The following is a 19132-nucleotide window of genomic DNA, read 5'->3' as shown; positions in this document are numbered from 1 at the left end:
TTTCTGAAGCAGCGCAAATGACCGTTAACATGCCGCAACCATGGCATGTCTTTCAGGCCATGTATCTAAGCATCCAAGGCTCCGTAACCATGATGTGTTTTTTCTGCTTAATCATCCCATATTATGCCACTCATACCAAACGAACCATTACCCACCTAGTGATTGACAACAATCAGGCTGTTTTAGGTCTTCCCTAAACAGTTCACCATAAGCCTGCATCTCTGCATCAATCAGTTTCATTTGAATATAGCCTACTATACACCCTCCTGTCAAATGCCATGCTTCATGACTCAGCCCATTCATATCGCAGAGGGAATTCTCGTTTATATGCAGCGTAAACTTTTCACATGAAAACACGGGCTCTTCCTGTTAAATGCCATGTGGTCCTGTGCTCAAGGATTCAGCCCGTTCGTTTTGCATAGGGTGTTCTTTTAGAATGCAGCATATATCACTTTCACAAGAATCAAGTATTCTACCGTCGAATGCTGTACGGGCCCACGCCTGGGGATTCAGCTGCTCACAGCACTGAGCGAGCTCAGTAAAATACAGCATAAACCATTCTCACATGAATCGTATGCTCTCCCATTGAACGCAGTGCTGTCCTACGCTCGAGTATTCAGTTCGTTTATATCACAAAGAGGGGGAGGGCTCTTGTTTTAAAGCAACTTTAATCACTTCATTTGAATGCAGCACAGGCTGTCCCGTTCGAATGCAATGAGATTCACCACATGCAGGCCGTGGGCTCTCCGGTTCGAAGGCAGCGAGAGTCCTCATGTCCAGGCCGCGGGCTCTCCCATTCGAATCAAAGTGAGGGCTCTTCCGTTCAAACGCAGAATGGGATCTCCTGTTCAAATCGCAGAAAGGGCTGTCCCGTTCGAATGCAGCGAGAATCATCATGTCCAGGCCATTGGCTCTCCCGTTCGAATTGCAGTGAGGGCTCTTCTGTTTTGAACGCGGGGAGGACCCCCTCTCAAATGCAGGCTGGGCTTACCCATTAGAATTGCCACGCAAACCTTACATCAGTAGGATGCAGGAATCACAGTAGAGTAAATCATTTACGTGAATCAGATCAACAAAAGGGGACATTCAGTTTACATTTTCAACCTGCTGAATTCCGTCCTGCTCTCCCAAGTTAAATCCTCACGTGACCTGCTCTTCGCAGACGACAAAAATAAATAAATGAATAAATAAATAAATAAAATAAACATTTTAAGGGTCCCGGGAGGGCCTCGCTCCAAACAGCCTCATTTGTACACATGGAGGGCCTTCCTTTTCGGATGCTGCAAGGGCCCCTCCCATTGAATGACCCTAACCCTAACCCTAGCGGCAACTGTCATCTGTTGCTATCATCTGTGGCACTTCTGCCCCTCTCACACAAAGGCTCAGCAGACCCCCCCCCCCCCAATGAAAGCCTAAATTTCCCCCCACACCTCACCCTGCACATCATTTCAGGTCTCATTCCTTTTGGGGGGGAGGGGTCTGCTGAGCTCAATATTCTCAGTATTTCTACCCAAACACATTGCTTTCCGTGTTTCACGAGGCTCCAACACAAGCGACTCTCTGCCCAGTCTTGGCTTCTTTTGGGGTGTATTCAAGCTCTGGTCAAGTCCCGAGCCTCTAGTGCTCCTCTAGGGACAGCAAGCCAAACACGTTTACACTATCCTCATGACAGGATTACATTAATTTGCAAACTGCTGAAACGGATTTTCAAAAAGTTCAGGAGGAGCATGTTAATTTAATCCGACCAATCACATCACCAGAGTAAGCGTTTATAAACAGCTGCTTGCATCCATGCTGCGACAATTCCTCCAGCATACCTCCACCACCCCAACTTCTCCCATCTATTCATTAATAACTTTATTTGTATTCAGAGTCTCCCTCCAGAGACAGGGAGCCTAACACGTTTACACTATGTCAGGATTACATTAACTTGCGAACTACTGAATTTTGTGTTGAGACAGAGAGACAGAAACTGAGAACCTGACCACCTTGTGTCACTTTGTTACTGATTAACTTAACATGCTGTAACCTACATGTCCACATTAATGGATTCCTGTCGATTTACTGTACAATGATGCGTTTTCTTTTTCCTCTGATGTACAGTCACCAATATCTGTCAAGTATCGGAATGCGTGTTTGCAGCTAAAGTGCTGTTCCATGAGGCAAGCTTCACTGTTACTTTGGCCATTAATGTTCTTTGACCCTGATGGAACGATCCCCATTCAATAGAAAAAGCATTTATCCATAAACTCTCTGAAAGCCGAAAGTGATGCACCCTCCACTCACTATGGAGTGATAAGCCAAATAACCACTTTATTCCACTGGTCAGAGTAACTATTTGTTCAGTGCTGACACTATTGTTCTTTTTTGCTTCAGGATAGCTAGCCAAATGCACTCACGCGGTCTACCAGAGAAAACAAATGAGTGAAGAAAATCTCATCCGCAAATCTTCCAGCCTTGCAAATTTATTCACCCATGCCATAACAGCCCACTGCACTCTACACGTTAACTGATGATATCTAAAATGCATAGTGCTGTTGATAAAACGAGCTCTGCCTTATGCTGTCGCCGTTAAAGCTAGCGAGGAAGACTGAAGTACAGTATCATCTGGCACTCATAAGATCAGTAGCAACATCCTCCAAAGGAATTAGCTTTCTGCTGCCAGTTTTTCCCCTCCAGGTGCACATGACTTGTACTGGAAAGCATGAGTGTTGAACAGATAGACTGCCTTAACGAGTTCATGTTGTGCTTAGAGTGATCAAAACTGACCCGTTTTATCATTCTGATCCATCTAGCCCTGTCAATTATCTTTGCAGACTTTCACACATATAACTTGCACAGTGTGCTTGCGGTATGCCCCATATGTGCCTTTGTAAGAAATGAGATCTGTGGTGATAGGTGCTATGATGACAGTGACTTTAGGCTGCTTTCAATGGAAATATACCACAGAACTGCCAAAGAAAATAGTTCAGGCTGACTTATTTAACGTAATATGGATGGTGCACAATTCTGACAAATTTTAAATTCACACTCATTGCCAATGATGGTTTGCTCAATAGATGTACTTTAGCTTGCTGCAGCTGTGCCAATAATGATTTCACTATTACATTCTGTGATTTACTGTGAGCTGTAGCTTGGCAAATACTCTCCAACCCTGCTGACAAGTGCCTAGACAAAAAGTGAAGTTGTGTTTAAAAAGTACTGGGTTGATGCAATGACTGGATTTAAGGTTTGACCGGTTAGTAGCATCAAATCTTTGACATAATATTGTTTGAGGTACTTGGTATTGAGATAAATGTCCTTGAGATGCACTGTGCTTACAGTATGTTTTTTGTCTGTGAAATAATAAGTACTTATTATTAAAAAAAAAAAAAAAAACAGATAATCCCCCCTAAACAGCACCTAAAAACAAAAGAAGCAGTGATCGGTTGCTTTACATGTCAGTCAGACATTCTCTTTTGGTCTGTTGGTCTTTTCCCTGTTAGAATATGTCCATTGCATAATAAAATGAATAATCCAGACCAGACTTTATGCAGATTGTCAAAAGTCTGGCCATGTGAAGCTACGCAAAGCTAACGACTCCTTACTCCTAGTGTTATACTTCCTTATAACCAAGGTGACAGATGTAGTACAGCACAGCTGCTTTGACCACTGCGGGCAAACTGAATAAGCTCTCAGTCTCAAGGCAAGGATAATAACATCAGTTCTTATTAAAGCTCAAAATGTAAACTCTTATGTGACACAAATGACCTAAAGGACTGTAACACGGCTGAGTCAAAATGGAAAGGGTGACACAAACTTCAAAACTCATAAATCTAGAGACTACGTAGCAGTGGCAAGTGATACTAATTAGTTTTTTTTCTGAACTACATACAGTTTTTGGTTATTATTGAGTAGTTGAAAGCATACTTGGGAATTTTATTGTGGGAGAAAGATGCTATTTCCATAAATCCTTCAATAATGTTTCATTACTGTATGCCCTAAACTTAATTGCTAACTTGATTTACTTGCCCAAATGTTCTCTTAGTAATTCAAGATTATAGGTACATATGGAAGGTTTAGAAAGCAGAGGTCTATTTCCTTTCTCCATATGACTGATCCTCTGTATTATTGCATCACTGGGTCTCACTTATAGCTTTGTTCTAGCTTGTACTTTTCTGAGCAATTTTGGAACTTTGAATTTTGGCAGTTCTTATGTTACTGTCTCCTCCGTATGAATAACTTATGTTGTTGTTTCCCACATTTGTAAGTGTAAATGAATGATGCAGCCCGAATGCATGAAAATTATGTGTCTTTGGCAATACTGATGCAAAATGATTTTACGTGATTCCTTACATGTATCGTGGCATTCTGAGGTGAAATGTCCACTGTGTGGCGCTAAAAGGGAGTTAAATGTTCTCCCAAACAGATGAAGCATTTAAAGGAATAGTTCACCCAAAAATGAAAATTTGCTGATAATTTACTAAAAATTATGCACTTCCTGACTCCTCCACGTGACGCGTGAACTCGCACATCAACTCGCCTGCTCTTCAGGATTTGTACCTCGGTCCTTTGCATCGCAAGTGCAACACTTTATCAGTAGAGCTACTCATCACTTGATCGCACTCGAACAAGCTTGTAAATGTTGCTGGTCACACAGTGCAAATTTTAAATGTATCGCCTTTGAAGCCATGCGCACCAGTAAAAGTCATATGACTTTTACTAGTATACGATAGTATTGTGTGAGGAACAGAGTGTTTATGGATTGATAATCTGCCATTTTACTCATTTGTGTGAAAGGGAATAAAAGTCATAGTCATTGTAGTGCCTCTAGTGTTCATTTCATCAGGAAAGTTTGATTTTTTAAATTTATTTATTTATTCTAGGTCTAAATGCAAACTCTGCACATCTGGCCTGAGCAAATACATCAATGCCACATTTGGTACAGCATAGGGAATTTTTATTTAATTTAATCATGTTTCTAAGATGTATTTCTGTACCTTATGGTATGTAACTGTACTTTAAGTGGTAATGCAAATTTTCTCATGCCTCCATGTAGGAGGGGAAAATCATTGCCACAGTTTGAGGGACATTTGATTGGATTGCAATGCATGTGGAGTTAATGCATTCATATTTTCCACTTCTTAGAGTTAGGAAAGACATTTTTCAAACTCACTAACTTCTAACATTTTCCACTTATTGTTAGACAAAAAGTTTAAGGTATATTTCAAATCAAATCAAATCACTTTTATTGTCACACAGCCATATACACAAGTGCAATGGTGTGAGAAATTCTTGGGTGCAGTTCCGATCAACATAGCAGTCGTGACAGTGATGAGACATATACCAATTTACAATAACATCAAATTAACACAGCACAATTTAAAGTCTAATATACACATAATTACACACAACACAATATACAAATAATAACATACATTGTACAGTATACAATACACACAATATAGATACACATTATTCAATAAAAAAAAAAGTATATATAGTGGTATATATAGAATGTTCAGTAGGTTGTATTGTACTGTATTGACATTCAGGCTGTTGGTTGATAGTAAGTTGTTAATCAAACAACCAAAAAAAACTCAAACTAAGGGCTAATTGTAAGCAGAGCGGTTACTGTTTTTACATCGTAGTCATGCTGAATAAATGTAATGTTATTTTCCGATATATCCTTGGTTACCAAATTTCTAATGGATTTTCTTTTTTAATTGCAAAAAAGTTCAATAAAATGCTACTATTCTGAGTTTTAAAACATTATGCTAAGAACTACACTGTGATGTGGTAGATATTTGGAAAATAAGTGAGCAATGTTATAATCAGGGCTTAGCCCAGACATCTGTAGATACAAATGCAAATACATCCTTTGATAAAATATCAGAATATAATACACTTTGTGATAAAAGTTTAAATGTTACATATGTGGATTGTAGTTTAAATAGTAAATCTTTAAATATTACTAAAACTAAAACTACAGTGTCCCAATAACTGTCTCTACCTTAGATAAGCTCAAAGATAAGAAGTTGTGTGCTTTTAACACTATGTACATTAAAATATGATTAAAAAAGCAAACCCTTTGTTTGTCCCTTTCGGCTTTCCGTAGTTCGACGCACATTGTGTACAGTTTAATAACCCATTATTGATTGGAGTTAGTTTGGAACATAACAGGCTGTAAATAGGCTACAAAAGGTGATTGAGAAGAAATGTTTTGTTTTGTTTTTTTTTTTTGCTAGATTTGCAAGAGTTTGTAAGGTTCATGGCACTGTTTCTTGATAAAAGGGCTTTTGCAAATGTCCTGGCTCGTGACTTAAAGTTAGCAAATTCCTTGAGAACATATGTATATTACTCTTTGTTTTCAAGGTTCTATGTATAAATATTTGGTACTTACTGCATCTGGAAGGACCAACTAAACCCAACAGTAACCAATATCTTATTAAGACAGGCGTTTTGACAGTTCACACACAGCTGCAATCGCGCTCTTCTTGCATTCGCGCACATATGCGGGAGTGCTTGAACCCAGCCAGCAACAAGACATGTGGGTATTGAACTGAGACTGTACTTGGTATAATCGATATTGTATCAGTATCATTAAATTATATATATATTAGAGCTGTCAAATTTAACGCGTTAATAACCATTTTGCTCGTTCTCATAGTGTTGTACTGTATTTGAAGCTGATCACTGAGGCTATGATTCATGATGTTTGTCAGTTGAGGTCGCTACTGTGCCACTGTTGAATTTGACAGCCACAGGAACAAACAATGGTGCTCTTTTGCTCTTTTCAAATGATCTTTGGAGGGTGGGATTTTAGAATGAGGGGGCATGGCTAATTCAAAAGTTCAGTCATGTGAAAACTTCAGAATGCTAAAATCGCTTACAGTACCTTTTAATATGAAATCCATACAAGATGAAATAAACTATCAGGGCTTTACTGAAAACATTCAGGGCTTAAGCCCTGATAGCCCACCCCTAGCGCTGCCCATGGTTATAATAGGCATGTTAATTGTAAATGCTAGGGTTCTGAATGATACGTCTGTACATTCAAGTTACCAATCGTTCTGTGTAATCACTTTGGGTTTTTAGCCCTTGGTGCTTCTGATTCAATCTATGACAGCCCAATAAACAGGGTCATGGGTCAAATTCTTTCTAGAACAATTTTTAGGAGAAGTTTTATCTGCTGCTGGAGGGTAATGGACCTCTTTCTGCTCTGTGGTGGATTTATTGACTATTTGAGGACCCCAGTGCCCCATATCAGTCTCTGCACACTACATCTGTTTTCACTCATTACCATATGTGAATATGGAGCTTCACAATCACCCTGTGTCTGCCAGAGTTCATTACCCACAAACCATGTACTTTCTTTCAGTGACTTATTAGACACTTCACATATACATATAAGTGCTAATAGGACTTAATGTGAACAATGACAATGAGCAAAAAGGATATGCTGTTCATAAAACACATTCACACACTTAAGCATAGTGCAAAGTGTTGTGGGTGTGTCAATCGAATAACTAAAGATTGGAAGGTGTGTTTGTATTACCACTTCACATCAATCCAATCATTCTTTCTCACATTCTTTCCCCTCTCTATATTTTCTTCCTATATGATGATTTCAAAAGCTATGGAAACCACTTAAAAACCAGCATTGTACATAATAAAAAAAGTTAGTTTCAGGTATTGTAGATAATAATAATAATAATAATAATAATAATAATAATAAAACCTAGATTCAGGTATTCAACTTTACTACTCAGGTACACCCTTGAATGATACTGCTTGGATTGAGAGAACATGAAAACTGTTACAGTCTCTACCCAAAGACAAGACTCTGATGCTGCTTTTGAAAGGGTTATTTAAATGTGTAAAGCTTTCTGACACAAGGATAAAAGGCCATGTTATCTCTGTGTGATAAATCAGTGTTCCAATGAAAAAACTGAATTGAAAAACAGAGGAATCATTTTGAGAGTGTTAAGTTACTAATTACATTTGTTTCAATTAAAAAACAGCTGCAATTTTCTGGTTGACTGAACCTAATTTAGTACTGCTCCATCAAAGAAGGCAACACTATGGATGTATGATTAGAGTAAGTGGAAATAACTACTGAAGTTTAGAATATGAGAACACATTCTGGAAAGAATATTGAGCTCTGTTTCCAATTTCTGTAGTAGGAGCATTAAATGAATATTCAGGGTTCAATACAAGTTAAGATCAATCGACAGCATTTGTGCCATAATGATGATTACCACAAAAATTTATTTCAAATTGTCCCTCCTTTTTAGGGACTAAAATCTAGGTCACAGTGAGGCACTTAAAATGAAAGTGAATGGGGCCAGTCTGTAAATGTTTAAACAAAAATTTAAGATATGTTTTTAAATGTTTCAAAAGCATAGTCACATTATGTAAGCAATATGCATGTTAACATGATTTTAGTGATTAAATAACTTACTAACGTGTAAAGTTACATCTAATTTTACAACTTTGTTGGCATGACAACATAACACCATAAACCCTTAAACCCTATAAAACAACGGTTAAAATAATGATTTAAATCTTTACAGCTCAAATAATACACAAGTTTTAACAGAACAATTAATTCAAGTGCTTTTATAAAATTATAAGATTCACATTTCTGCCTGTAAACCCTCCATTAATTGTCCCCATTCACTTCCACTGTAACCTAGATGTCTTTTTTCTTTTTCTTTTTCTTTTTTTTTTTTTTTTTTATATATAAGAAAGGAGGGCTGAGTACAAATTATTTTATGTTGTAATCAACATTATGCCACAAATGCCGTTAGTTGAGTTAAACTTGTATTGAACCCAGAATATTCCTTTAAAGAACATCTGTTATTCATTGAAAATGTTCAGTAAACAGTTAAATCCTTATAAGGATTTATACCGCTGGTCTGTTGAATGCTTGATTCTGATTGGTTGACAGACGTTCTAAGGTGTGCAGTTATTTTCCAGTAAATGCACGGATATGAAGTAGTTCCAGATCTTGTTCCATATCAGTTCCCAAATTATTTCAGTTATTTCAAAGAGCTGGAAAGGCTACCAAAGCAAAATAACCAGTTAAAACAAACACATTTGTTGAGTAAATAGGATAAGAATGACAAACAATGTAAATAATATCCTCAATTTATTTCAATTTCAGTTGAAAAGCATCCTTGCTCTCCTCTTTCGCTCACGTCTCACACACACTCGCATAGAGTACACACACATAGAAACTTGAATCACGACCAACAAACAGAGCCGCACCCCTGTAACTTGATAAATACAACAGATTCTATATGATCCAATATAACTTTTAATTTGAAAGTGTTTTGATGTATTTCACCCTAAATCAGCATCCCATAGTGGAAGCACCCTTGCGCTACCCTTCCCCCTCTCTTTAGCTCTCACACAAACTCTCGCACAGGTAATTCATCACGCGATCTCTCTTCCTCTCGCTTACACACATGCACACACAGGTACATGCACACACACCACCTTGTTACACCTTAATGCTGAAAAGCAGCGCATCCTCCATTGCTAGTTCTAAAGTGACGTTTTCGAACTAGCGATGAAGGCTCGGGCTGTCTCAAAACTAAATGCTGAATCTGTGGTGGAAGAAAGTAGCTCCACTCACAAGAAGTTTTTAGGGACGAAAACCAGAAAATGTCTTGATAAAAAACCCTGAACGATGTCGGTAAGGTGTGGTAACTGTGATGTAAGTGGAATAATTGACTCTGGCTTGTTGAATTATTGAAAATAATGGTGTGTGTGTGTGTGTGATTCCCGAGAACAATTGTTTTTAGGTTACAAACTGGTAATTACAAGGGTATTATGCTATAAATGTGGTTTATGAGGACATTTCTAGTGTCCCCATAATTCAAACCTCTTAAACATACTAAACGATGTTTTTTGTTTTGAAAATGCAAAAATGCAGAATGTTTTTTGTGAGGGTTAGGGGTAAGGTTAGGGTTAGGGGATTGAATATATAGTTTGTACAGTATAAAAATCATTATGTCTATAGAGAGTCCTCATAAGGATAGACGCACCAACATGTGTGTGTGCGTGTGTGTGTGTGTGTGTGTGTGTGTGAGAGAGAGAGAGAGAGAGAGAGAGAGAGAGAGAGAGACATGTTCTCAAAGTGTTTTCCCATTAATTAACATGGTTGCCATAGTTTCATGTATGAATATGATGAAAGACATTCAAATTAGGTGTTTATTGTACCTATTTGACAGAAAATGCCCATTATGGGCACCAATATTATTACAGCAAAGATGAAATTTTTAGATCGCACATTTTTAATCCAGTCACTCCTCAAATGCTCGAGGACATGTGGTGTATATTATCATGATTTGTGCACTTGTGGTTATTGGTTGCCAATAAGAGGTGACCATAGCAACGATTCTGGAATGTGTCCCTTGTGTATAGAAGGATGACTTGTCCTCTGTGTGTTTCTAAAGCTCATCCTTTCATTAGCAGTGAGAATGTTTTATAGGTGTGAGGGAGGTCTGTTTGCACAAGGACCACGGTTTCCCCCCAATTACCAAATGAGTTTGCACAGGCTCTAGCAACAAACTAAGTGTGTCAGGACGTATTTAAGGATGAGGCACGGAGCTAATAGAATCAGAGCAATATGCAGATGCGTTTTTATGGAGCGGTGTTAATCTAATAAGCAGCTTGGGCAATTATCTTAAGTGTGTTTATGTGTGTGTGTGAACAGTGTTTTTTAAAGTCTGATGTATAAGCGATTACACAGTGGAAGGCCGAAATGTGTTTATAGAGCTACAACAGCTGGACAGTCAGGCATTAAGAGACTGTTGATCCTCAGGTGTGGAAATCTTTTTGCTTGCACAGTATGATATAGTTAAAATGTGGAACTTGAGTCTAAGTTCAAAACCGATTTGTTTCTTAAAGGAAACGTGTATGCTGAAATTTATGTGAATTGAGAATTTAAGAATCTTCAAGAAGCTATTTTCCATATAATCACAGTTCATAATGACAACATTTGTCAAGCTCCAAAAAGAAAAAAATCACAATAAAATTGTTATAGTAGTAGTGCATACAACATTTGTAATATTTCAAGTTTTCCAAAGCCATACAATGGCTTTGTGTGAGGAACAGACAGCAATTGAAAGATATTATTCACTGATAATCTTCCTTGTTAACTCAAGCTGTTAACCTAAGAACCGTCAGATCCAATCAGATTGAGTCAGTGAGTTGAACTCAAGAACTATCAGTCTGATTCCTGAAGCATATTACCCAAATTTGTTTTTAAATCAGACTGATTCAGTTCTCGAGTTCTCTGAATTAATGATCCAGTTCTTAAGTTAACAGCCTAATTGAGATCAAGATTAACAATGAATGACAACTTTCAGTCCGTTTCTCACACAAAGCTATCGTATAGTTTCATAAAACTTAGTGTTTAGGGCACAAGTCGTATGGGCTAGCTTTATGGTACTTTTTTGTCCTTTTGGAGCTTGACAGACTTGGTCATGATAAGCATGCCATTTCTCATTATGTGGAAGAAGGCATTGATGAATATTAACTATCCATATGTTATTTTGCTTATTTCCTGCATAAATGAATTAGTGTGAATGTGTTTGCTTTGACTCCTTATGTGAATATTTTTGCTCCGTGCCTTGGGGAACATCTGGTTTATATATGAGCAACACACATTCATGTAAATATACACACATGCACATAGTGCATAAGAGTTAACTGAACCAAACCAAACCATCACACACACACATACAAACACCTCAGCAACAAGATATTGTTGATATTGCTTTCATATTTATGCTCTTTCAAGCCCACTGTAATCGTTTTGCTGATTATCTTGCTTTGCTTACATATTTTAATTAAACTCATTTTCATTTATCTTGAATCACCCATGCCATCTTTTTTTGTGGAATTAAATGCAGTTAAATTATTTCACAGGACAGAATTTCTCAAACATAAACATTCACAAATGGAGGTTTGTGGAGCCTGATTCCTGACCTTATTAAAAGTTTCTCTCATGTTTCTCTTAGCTGCTTTTGGGCATTCTGACAGGGCTAATGCAGTAAACAAGACAGATGCAATAACTGTGTGATGGAAGAATTGCAAGATAGAAACATTCTCTTGCAAAGTCTCGTTGTCTTCATGGGAAAAATTCATTTTTGGGTTGCTTCTCATGAATGAGTAGGATATTAAGTTTGGGTCAGACAGTCTCTGTTTGAATGTGGCGGAAGTCGCTGTCATGATGGTTATAGCAAAGCTCCAAACAAACTGTAATAAAAGCTCAATGGGTTGAGTAAAATCTGACAGATGTTAAAAGCAGTGTTGGGTAAATTACTTTAAAAAAAGTAATCCACTACTGATTACTAATTACTTTTGTAAAATAAATAAATAATAATTAGATTACTAATTACTTCATCTGGAAAGTAATTAGATTAGTAATTACTTTACTTTGAAGTTACTTTCTAAAACCAATCAAACCTGCGGAAAAAAAACGTGACACTTATAGCTTTTATTACTTTACTGAAATATTAACCAAATTACAGCAATACAACAAAGACAGCAACTTAAAAGAGATCCAATGTATTTCTAAAAATGCAACTTAACTTTCTTACCTTAAATATGCTGAAGTAGTATCTTCAGGTGTGTGCGTGTGTGTGTGTGTGTGTGCGTGTGTGTGTGTATGTGTGTGTGTCCGTTATCTACAACCTTCTTAGCTGTGTGTGGCATGTATGTGTACAGTAAGCTTGTTTACCTGTGTTTGTGTTTGGTGTGAAAGACAGAAAAAGAATACTAATGAACTGAAAACGTTTCTGAAAACCCATTTGCAGACAGCTTTGATAGTAAAACCATTGTGTGTTTGAATGCTTGTTGTTTCTTTTTGGTGTGCATATACAGGTTTGCTTGTGTGTTGCATCATGCATGTCTGTGTGCATGTATGTCTGTTTGTGTGTGTACATGTGCAGCATGTGTGTTACACAACTTTACAGCGAGTGGATTATCTCCCTGCTTGTGCTCAGACGAATTGAGTATCCTTTATCACTTGAGCATCTGTAATGCTATACCATTGTGTTTGTGTTTTATTGTGTACAGTACATAAAGAAAATAAAAGAGCCGTTTTCTTAGCAACGTCTTTTTCAAGATGCTGTTCTGCAAATGTTTCCACCTTGTGAGCGATATGTAGGCTACCTCTGTCTGACGGGAATGAGCGCTGTTTTCCATATACACCGGAAGCCGATCACCTCTCCTCCCATGGCAGCTGCAGAGTGACACACAAGGAGCGCAAAGATAGGGCAGAGCGTGGAGATTTGAGGAGGATTTGTTGCCTTGCTTGCCTCAGCCAGGGCTGGGAGCATGCTGACACGGAGCTTGCTGAGATTGATTGTGAGTGCATGAAAACTTGAAACGCTTTACTTTTGTTCTCTGTTGCATCCGTAGTAACGCCGCTCACTCATCTGCCATCGCCTCGATAGGTGTCCTCTATGCCATGGTGGTTTGTAAGAGCGCATGCTCATTAGCTGACACAACAACACATATAAAAGTACCAACATAGGAACGTAATACATTTTAAAATGCATTCTACTTGATATTATTTTCTTAGGAATAAATGTGTAATCCGTAATTTAATTCATGTCTGTAACTGTAATTAGATTACTTATTTTTTAAAAGTAACGCGTTACATGACTGCATTACTGCAAATTTTTATCATATTACTGTAACACGTTACACCCAACACTGGTTAGAAGTAATCTTATTACTATTTTCCTCTGATATAATGAGGCTCCCAAACAAAATTCTTTGCAGAGGCAGTGGTAGAACATTTACAGGAAGATTTTGCTTACATTTAGATTTCTGTTTTGGGAGCTGTAGCCACATATTATGGTAGGAGTAAGGCAGGTGGTTGGTGGGTTTTGCTGAGTTTAGAAAATGCTGAGTAGGAGTACCTGAGTTCAAAAGGACAAAAGGCTTTATGGTAATACCAGTGCACCTGTTTTCTCTACTCACTCTGGCCCAGTAAAAGTCTGCAGCTGGGCTGCACAGCATTTCTCGCATCAATTTAAATAATGGATGAAAACATACTGGAGAAGCAACCTGAAGACCTAAACAGGTCTTAATGCTGCTCAGGCCAAATAAGTATTGGGATGCAAACTCATGAGAGGTGAAAAAGTTGAGAAAGTCATAGCAAGTGTTCCATGGGTATATTTTCAGTTGATTTTTGTTGTTGTTGTTGCATTTATGCTGCTATTAAGAGAGCTGCTAAATCTCCTAAATGTACCTACAAGGAATAGTTCACCCCAAAATAAAAATTCTTTAAAGTGTCAAATCAAAGATCAACTTATGGACTGTATACCGAGCCCAAATCAAACCTGGCAACAGGTCAGTAACATCAAACCTCACTGGTTCTTGTGTCATGGTGTCATGACGTTTGGACAGGAGATGTGCAAGAACCTGTCCACTGTAAGTAATGTAAGTGATGTGTCATAATATTTGATTTGGGTTCTTTATACATTAGTTGATTTGATTTGATTTGATTTGAGCGAGAGTAATGACTTAAATTCGGTGTGTTCATCATAAAAAGTTATTGTAGGGGGTCTGGGTAGCTCAGTGAGTAATGATGCAGACTACCACCCCTGGAGTCACGAGTTTGAATCCAGGGTGTGCTGAGTAACTCCAGCCAGGCCTCCTAAGCAACCAAATTGGCCTGGTTGCTAGGGAGGGTACAGTCACGTAGGTTACCCTCCTCGCGGTCACAATATAGTTGTTCTCTCTTGATGGGGTGCATGGTAAGTTGTGTGTGGAGATCGCAGGGAATAGTGTGAGCCTCCACACACGCCAAGTCTCCGTGGTAGCACACCCATTAAGCCACGTGATAAGATGTGCGGACTGAATGTCTCAGAAGCGGAGGCAACTGAGATTTGTCCTCTTCCACCCCGATTGAGGTGAGCAACTGCGCCAGCACGAGGACCCAATGAGCACTGGAATTGGGTGGGCCAAATTGAGGAGAAAAGTGAATAAAAAAAGTCATTGTACAGTATGCCTTCAGAAGACTTTGAATTGAAGCATGGACTACTTTTATGGCACATTTGGGTGCTTTTTTAAGCTTCAAAGTGAGTCACATTCAACGCTATTGTATGGAAATCAGCGATGGCAACATTATTTAAAAAATATACTTTTGTGTTCCACAGAAGAGAGAAAGTCATATGAGTAAATAATGACAGAATTTAAAATTTTTGGGTGAGCTATTCCTTTAAATCAAGAAGAGTTTGTCACTGCTAATAGTTTGGTTGCTGAAAATGGTAGAATAGCAGTTGAATCTCAGTAATACAAGGCCTTATTGGGCATTTAAGAAAAAAAAAAAAAAAAAAACGACTGAAGGATCTTTTGGATAACTGCCTTTGATGGCTCAGATGTCGATTCTTCATCTGTGCATTCAACTGAAATTGAGTTGTTCTCACCATAAATTATGTTCCCATGGTCACACATGTACATACAGAAGGTGTTCATGGTTGAAATTATGCATCTTTGGATGATAGGCCTACATACCCTATTTTTGCAAGAGTCATTTCATGCAAGTGTGGTGTGGCTGTTAAAAGCCCAGTGATGGAGACCAGTAGGTTGCTGGTTTGATTCCTGCAAAGAGTGAGCCACAGGTCATAACCATTTTGCCTTAACCCTATAAAGCTTGACACATGAAATCAAATAATACTTTTTTTTTAAATGGAGCTTCTTGTTATTTTACACAAACAAAATATACTAATAAAAACGAATTTGAAAATGTGATTTTCTTGAATCATATTTGATACATCAGGTTTAAAGGTTGTTGTCCTCTTGAGACCCGCAAGCAGTCCATTTTTGTATAGGACTATTGGTATTTAAGTTTTCCTTAGCCCGTAAATCTTGGGGTATTTTAAGAGGACATCCTGGGTTTATTCAGAGATACCAAATGTTTGGAAGTTTGGCCATGACAACTTCCTCTCCTTGGTTGCTGAGATATTCTCAATTTGCCAGATGCTTCATTAAGTACACTGAAAACAGATTTTGCAGGTGTGGTATGCTTTGAAAATAATAAAGTATGATGAATAAGCATAGCAGGTTACCAAAATACTAGCAGGTGCACAGCATGAGTCACAGGCTCTTTTACAAACATTGTTTGGAACATTGAAAAATTCAGTGGCAAAGTGAAAGCAATTACCATCATATTCAAGAACAGTTATTTCCTGGAGTTTTGTTGTTTTGATTCATGTGGAAAGCTATGCAAATATGTTAAATGAATATTTTACATATACCATGCAGCTGGAATCTTCACATGACAAAGGGGAATAAATTGTTTCCTATTCACAGCTTCAGTCCTTGTCCAGATGCCACTTGATTACCACATTTAGGACAAAATGAGCAACACAACTATAACCTCCTTGAGCAATTCACTGTTCTCAGAGCTTGTTTATCCTTCATAATCATGCAGCTGCTGTGTCAGCAAGTCCTCAAGCCAATTCCACAAACCACAATATAATCATTATTAGATCAATTAGTTAAAATGCCTTTCTATTCTGAGCATCAGCTGCTAAAGCCTTGAAGTGAACTTAGGGCCCCACCCTTGCATCCTTCCTGTTTAATTTCAGAATAATTGTGCTCTGCAGAGTATTCTTGTATTCAGGTGTTGTGGACACGTGCTTAAGTTCTCTATGTCACCATTACCTTATGCTAAATTCTAGATACTTTTGGCTAGCGCCTGTCTTCTCTACCGAGTGAAAAGGGTAAAAATAAAGACACATAAATTATGCAAGATGTGCATGAAAATGTCAGGGCTAAATTCAGTATTTCTTCCATGAAATGTCTGCCTGGCATTTCAATGTTTTATGCATTTTATAATTACAGGTAGAGCCTCCAGAGGGAATGGAGTGCAATATGACTGTGCATGGATATACGTAGCTGGCTGTGCTGTCATTGCACAGACCTTTGGTTTATTTGAAAGGCAAAAAAATACTTGGGGGGTTCGCCCCCTGAGTGAGCCGCTGGCGCCCCCCTTTACATGTCACCCCTATGCTTTGCATACCTTGCTTATGTTTTTTGCACCTCAGGCAATATGTCAGTATTCATGAAACAGTAACTGAATAACAACAGGATGACCTAACGCATTCGCTGCAATTCTGAAGTGTGCAACCAATGGACACTTTATTATCCTCTTAGGTCACAGGAGCTGAGGGGCCATCAGATTCAAAGTGCAAAGATATTTACTTATATAGCTTATATACATAAAAAATTAACTTACACAACCTTTGAGTGAGAGTGACCTCAGCTCCAATATAGTTAAAAACTTTGAGGTTACAATTGCAAATTTTAGAATGAAGTTATTACTCCTAGTTTGACAAATAGCATGGCATTTATCTTTCTCAGGGATTAGTTAATACCAGACCAGGGGAAGATGCAGACCATGGTGAAAATGTTCTTTGTGTACAAATGCTGCTCTTATATAAAATTAATGGTGTGAGCAACTATTATAATTTGCCTGTTATATGTGACTGTTTGGTTATCATCACTTGGGGAAGTAACTAAACAGATTACAACTATAAATTATAATACTGTGGTGCCCAGGAAGGGACAGGTTCGGTTCAATTAGTTTTGTTGTGGCCACATCATATGAACTCATGGGAACATTATAATATGTTGTGGCCACTAGATAATGTTAAGGGAACGACATTCTTTTCTCATGGCCACGACTTTATGTCGACGTAACGCCATCCTTTTCTTGTGGCCATGTGAAAATAATCTTGTTCCCTAAACATAATATTTGACCACGACTTTTTTACATTGACGTAAAGGGCTAAATAAAGACATGTGACTGCAGCATGGACAAAAAGCAAAAATGGAGATGATTAATGAAATACAGTTATATTTTGAATTATGAATGGCATACAAAGATGTATGGTTGCTGGCGTTTATATGGTTTAGTAAAAGCCAACTAATATGCATTCTGAAAGACTCCATAATAATGTCCTTCCAAGCAATAATGAATAAACATGTACACCTGTCTCAATAACCATTACAAATTTATTTATATCAGGAAGACTCACAGACTTGAATGAAATTTAAGATGACATTTATTTGATGAATATAAAACAGAAATGTAATGTCTCTCTTTGGCGTAAGCCCCATCTGGCGGTCTGAATAAGTTGTACTCAGAACCGTCATATCCTACCAGAGATCTTTTTTTTGTTTTTTTGTTTTTTGCTGGAGAACTGGGTATATTTACACTTCTTATATTAGAACTACAAGACTGAGAGAGGAAATAAGATTTTCTTTTAGGACACAATACAGGAAAAACAAATGGAAAAATCATCCCTGGTTGACCTAACAGCTGAACCTGGTTTAATGAATTGTGCAGTGGTGGAGTGCACTGGGTAAATGGAATTTACTTATTACATACTGCAGGATCCTGATTCATTTTCATCTTGGATTTGAGGGGGGTTATAAAAGAATGTCAGGGAATGTTTCCCCCTGTATAGAATTCATTGGTTGATATTGTATGCATTGGTGCACGAAGGCATCCCCTCTCCCAAAGCCCATGTTTACCAGCGCTTTACATAATTTATGCTCAGTTATTAATATGAGGTCCCCAGTGCCCCTTGTTTTTTGTTTTGTTTTTGACATACACATCCAATTTTATTTTCAGGCTTTTGCTTTTACCAAAGATACTGTAAATAATTGAGTGTTTACCATAACTCAAAAATCAAATGCTCATCTGTGCAAGAGCAGAAAAGGAGGCAGCCATACAGTATATAGAAGATACAAGACAAATGTTGAAAACTGTAACACCTAAACTGTATACTTAAAGAGAGATTTTCTCTCAATTTTCTATATTTTTTATCTTCATATTTTTGTCAGTTTATTATTGTCATGACACTTTGCTATGCTATAAAAAAAAGTTTTGTCACATAACCCAAAATATGTGCTTTGTTTTGTAACATCTAAATTAACTGGTTTTATTCAAGTCAAATATATTACTTTATATGACTGAATCAATCTGACTGCATTAGATTACACCAATAAAAGTCATTTTTAAGAGTCAGGTCTGGAAGAAATAGCTCTGTCGTAACAATGTATTCACTTTTTACTGTGTATGATTTCTCTTGTTGTCTTTTTAACAAATTGT

At 37.7% G+C, this 19132-nt stretch overlaps 1 protein-coding gene across 1 annotated transcript in view; it reads left to right on the top strand.

Moving 5' to 3' along the window:
• LOC127442221 (BMP/retinoic acid-inducible neural-specific protein 3-like) overlaps nt 1-19132 on the top strand; it is a 180051-nt gene that overhangs the window by 60779 nt on the left and 100140 nt on the right. The gene's annotated exons all lie outside the window — the stretch shown is intronic.

The sequence above is a fragment of the Myxocyprinus asiaticus genome, chromosome 6 (assembly GCF_019703515.2).
Source record: "Myxocyprinus asiaticus isolate MX2 ecotype Aquarium Trade chromosome 6, UBuf_Myxa_2, whole genome shotgun sequence".
Classification (NCBI taxonomy): Eukaryota; Metazoa; Chordata; class Actinopteri; order Cypriniformes; family Catostomidae; genus Myxocyprinus; species Myxocyprinus asiaticus.
Note: the sequence above shows the minus strand (reverse complement) of the source record. Positions and strands in the feature narration are given on the sequence as shown.